This window comes from Nansenia antarctica (assembly GCF_963989245.1).
Source record: "Nansenia antarctica genome assembly, chromosome: 5".
NCBI lineage: Eukaryota > Metazoa > Chordata > Actinopteri > Argentiniformes > Microstomatidae > Nansenia > Nansenia antarctica.
The window spans coordinates 63,550,556-63,555,555 of record NC_137690.1 but is presented as its reverse complement, the minus strand read 5'-3'; the positions used below and the strand labels follow the sequence as shown (position 1 = coordinate 63,555,555).

The window sequence follows — 5,000 nt, the reverse complement described above, 5'->3', positions numbered from 1 at the left end:
GATGTCGACCTGGTGAAAGAGCTAGCCTCTCCTCCTGCCCCATCCAACTAGATCAAGGCTGTGTGGATGGAGCTCTCCAGCTGCTCACAGCAGCACCCCTTTTCCCTCTATTCTTCAAAGCCTCAGCTGTGAGCTGTTTTCCCTTCCACTTCAAAGCCACCCTCCCATAAAACACACTGGAGAAGACGAGGCAACAAGTAGGCATGATCGGAAAAAAACACACATACACTCACCCCTCCCAACCCCCCCCGCCCCCCCCCCCCCCCCCGATGGGAACAATCTAACCTGACAGGGAGAAGTCATGTTTGTTTTTCAGTAGACTAGCTATTTGTAAGTTTCTTATTTTAGCTCGTGTTTTGACAGGGATATTATTATTCACAGCGTCTCCTCGTTCACTGAAGAGTCACGAGTGGCCAGGGCGACCGGGATGACGGAGGAGTTTTCCCTGTTGGGTTCTCTTCTCTGGGTCTTTTGATGTGCTCTTCTAGCGAGGAGAGTCCAGAATGCAAATATCGACTCACGAAAAAACACATAAATATATTAAATGAAATAAATGAAGACATTCAAGGACTGATATTGAGGGGGGGGGGGGGGGGGGGGGGTCGGTGTCGGGGGGGTTCCTTGTACAGTAATGCATGCTAGCATTACGGGTGATTGGTTGACTCACCCTTCGTAGAGGTTGCATGACTCCACACAGGTGCGGCCCCTGCTGAAGTATCTGCAGGACAGGCACTGGTCAGGCCCCGGGCCCCAACAGCCACCATCAGAGCACAGACGGTCACACACCATCTGCTGTTGGGCTGCAGAGTACACACGCGCACACGCGCACACACACAAACACACACACACACACACACACACACACACACACACACACACACACACACACACAAAAAAGTGTCAAAGATGTTCAAGATAATAAGGTGAGAAAATGGTTATTATAATGCGTAGCCTACATGTGCAAATTCAGGCAGGGTGTACAGCTTGGAACTGTGGTGATTTTGTTCCATAGAGAATGTTCACTGAGATAAGGGGGCAGCAAAGGTGGCAAACCAAATAATCAGTATTCTCCATACCTCCAGTGCTGCTGAAGGCCATGTCTGCTAAAGCACTGCTTTAAAGTGTAAGCATAACAATCAATGCTGCTGATGTTCATCCAACTTCATCTCGCTGCCCTTCCTCTACCCTCTTGCTTTCCTCATTGACGATCCCCGGTTGACTGACACCTCTGTCCCCAGACAGGCTAGTCTGCCCTGCTGCCTCCCCCCTGGTCGATTCCAGGAGAACAGACTAATGGAGAGGCCTCTTTGACGGAGCTATTGATCGCTGCACACCACACACTCATTAACACGCTAATGACATCAACCACAGCTTGGCAGGACCAACACCAGAGAAACTAGTATGTCCATGTCTTTCTGTCTCTGTATCTCTCACTCTCTCTCTCTCTCTCTCTCTCTCTCTCTCTCTCTCTCTCTCTGGTCTTTTATCCACGTGACAGGCGTGTCTCTCTCAACCACACACACCCACTGACAGAATAAACGTGTTTATCTGTAGATGCTATTGCTCTCTTTAGACCCCAGCGAACAAACAGCTGGATTGGAAGTTTGAATGGTGCTGGAGCTATAATGGAGTCAAGACGGATCAGGTTTCTTGTGATTGATGATCTTAGGGATGCCTGGATAAGCCAAACACATTCAATAACTCATGAGGAAAATGCTTTCCTTACTAGTTGTCACAAAAGCAAAATCCTTATATCCACAGTACAGTTAAAGTGGGGGGGAAATACTCCAGTGGATTGAATGGAGTCACTCTCCCGAAAATCACAGAAATAGAGGTTAGGAATGTATCCTAGGTTCTCAGAAGGAGATGAGAGAGAGCCCTCACTATTCGGTTGTTAAGTCGTGACGTGTTTCCGGGTCCAAAGTTGGCTGAGGCGCTCTCTTCGAAATGCCTCAGTAATAATAATAATAAATTATATTTATATAGCGCTTTTCCGAGGCTCAAAGACGCTGACAAATATGGGAAAAATGGGAAAGTGCTGTGTCCCTTGTTGTATGAATAGATCCGAGTCTAAACAACGATTGAACTGTCATTCTACCGCTGTAGTACACTGGTACTCTGGTGGAGGGAATTTCTGGTTTGGACCCGGAAGTTGCTAAACGTCACGTTTGACGTCAGGAGATGCACTCTGTGGAGCTACAGTTGAAGTCAGAAGTTTACATCCACCTTAGCCAAAAACATTTCAACTCAGTTTTTCACAATTCCTGACATTTAATCCTAATAAACATTCCCTGTCTTAGGATCACTACTTTAAAAAATTTTTTTTTTCAAATGTCTGGATAATAGTAAACAGAATGATTTATTTCAGCTTTTATTTCTTTCATAACATTCCCAGTGGGTCAGATGTTTACATACACTTAGTTAGTATTTTGGTAGCATTGCCATTACATTGTTTAACTTGGGTCAAACTTTTGGGTAGCCTTCCACCAGCTTCCCACAATAAGTTGGTGGAATTTTGGCCCATTCCTCCTGTCATAACTGATGTAACTGAATCAGGTTTCTAGGTCGGTTCTGGCTAATGTCTTGAGATGTTGCTTTAATATATCCACATAATTTTCCTTCCTTATGATTCCATCTATTTTATGAAGTGCACCAGTCCCTCCTGCAGCTAAGCGCCCCCACAACATGATGCTGCCACTCCTGTGCTTTACGTTTGGGATGGTGTTCTTCGGCTTGCAAGTCTGCCCCTTTTTCGTCCAAACGTAACAACGGTCATTATGGCCAAATAGTTACATTTTTGTTTGATCAGACCAGAGGACATTTCTCCAAAAAGTAAGATATTTTAGCTGCAAACCATAGTCTGGCTTTTTTATGGCATTTTTGGAGCAGTGGCTTCTTAATAATTAATTATAATTTAATAATTTTAATTTTCTTCTTCTGCTTCTTCTTTGCTGAGTGGCCTTTCAGGTTATGTTATATTATATATCAGGTTATTTTACTGTAGATGTACACTCAATGAACACTTTATTAGTAACACTATACTAATACTGGGAGGGGCCTACCTTTGCTCTGAAAACAGCCTCAAATCTTCGTGGTATTGATTCCATAAGATGTTGGAAACATTTCTTTGAGATTCTGCACTTTCAAGTTGTGAATCTCCCCTTCTACCACATCCCAAAGGTGTTCTATTAGATTCAGATCCGGTGACTGGGAAGGCCACTGAAGAACACTGAACTCATTGTTATGTTCATGAAACCAGTTTGAGATGACTTTCTTTGTGACATGGTGTATTATCATGATGGAAATAGCCATGGGTTTGGTTCGGTACATTGTGGGCATGAACGGATGAACATGATAAGCAACAATACTGAAGTAGGTTGTGGCATTCAAGCAATGATTGATTGGTATTTACGGGCACAAAGTGAAGAAAAGATTCCACACACCATTATACCACCTGAATGAATGATCATCTGTAGGTTTTCAAGTGTTCGGTGAGTGTAGATATTTGTACCTGTTTCCTTCAGCATCTTCACAAGGTCATTTGCTGATGTTCAGGGATTGATTTTCATTTTTCACGCCTAAGTTCATCTCTAGGAGACAGAAAACGTCTCCTTCCCGAGCGTTATGATGTCTGCGTGGTTCTATGGTGTTTATACTTGTGTACTATTGTTTGTACAGATGAATGTGGTACTTCAGACGTTTGGAAATTGCTTCCAAGGATGAACCAGGCTTATGGAGGTCCACAATTTCTTTTCTGAGGTCTTCGCTGATCTATTTAGATTTTCCCATGATGTCAAGCAAAGACGCTCTGGGCCGGTTTCAGAGACAAGGCTTAAGCCTAGTCCTGGACTAAATCACACTTTCAATGTAAAATCTCCATTGAAGATGTTTTTTAGTCTAGGATTAGGCGTAAGCCTTGTCTGTGAAACCGGCCCTCTGAGTATGAAGGTATGGCTTAAAATACATCCACAGGTACACCTCCAATTGAGCAGAAGCTTCTAAAGCCATGACATCATTTTCTGGAATTTTTCAAGCTGTTTAAAGGCAAAGTCAGCTTATGTGAACTATGTAAACTTCTGACCCACTGGAATTGTGATATAGTGAGTTGTGATAAAGTGAATTGTGATATAGTGAATTGTGATATAGTGAATTATAAATGAAATAATCTGCCTGTAAACAATTGTTGTCATGCACAAAGTAGATGTCCTAACCATCCTAACCAAAACTATAGTTTGTTAACGTGAAATCCGTGGAGTGGAGAGCTTGCAGGCAGGTAACCCTGACTACCGCCTGACCTTTATCTAGCGACCACGCTTCACAAGCTCCGAGCGAGAGGGGCAACAAGGTGAGGGGTCTCCCTCATCTCCTTCATTCATAACCTCTAGTTCTCTTCCAGTCAACATGGTTTGACCTATGGGACCCTGCAAAATGGCCTGATTGCCTGACCCAAATTGAAAACCTGTATGGATACAAGTACAATGACTCAAGAACATCAGTCCCCTTCACTTTTTCCACATTTCCTTGGGTTATAGACTGAATTTAAAATGGATTAAATATTTTTTAAATTGCCATCAATCCACACATAATGACAAAGCGAAAACATGTTTTTTGGTAATGTTTGCAACTGTATTCAAATTTAAATACAGACATACCTCATTTAATGTATTCAGACCCTTTGCTATGATACTCTACTCAAATAGAAACATGTCTTCAACAAGTCACTCAATAAATTGAATTGAGTCCAACTGAGTGCAAGGATAATAGTTCATGTGATTTCGGAATGAATATTTGCATAGGAATCAATTACACACTACAATCCCAGACAATTGTAAGCCTCAACAATGGCCCCCACAATTCAATGGGAGAGGCGCTGTGCGGAACACAGCACTACCCTTGCAAGGTTCGCAAAGTAGATGAACAACCGTTCACAAACTCTGATCACAAACAACGCTGTTGTGGCCATGTGAATGTGCAGCACGTGTACAGGACAGTGGGTGTTC

General features: G+C 43.1%; 1 pseudogene across 1 annotated transcript in view; it reads right to left on the bottom strand.

The window, feature by feature from the left end:
* Positions 1-5,000, bottom strand: part of LOC308158232 (receptor tyrosine-protein kinase erbB-4-like) — a 176,768-nt pseudogene that overhangs the window by 35,290 nt on the left and 136,478 nt on the right. Inside the window, exon 13 of the transcript in view lies at positions 668-800. The product of the transcript in view is annotated as a receptor tyrosine-protein kinase erbB-4-like (transcript). The remainder of the gene's footprint in view (positions 1-667; positions 801-5,000) is intronic.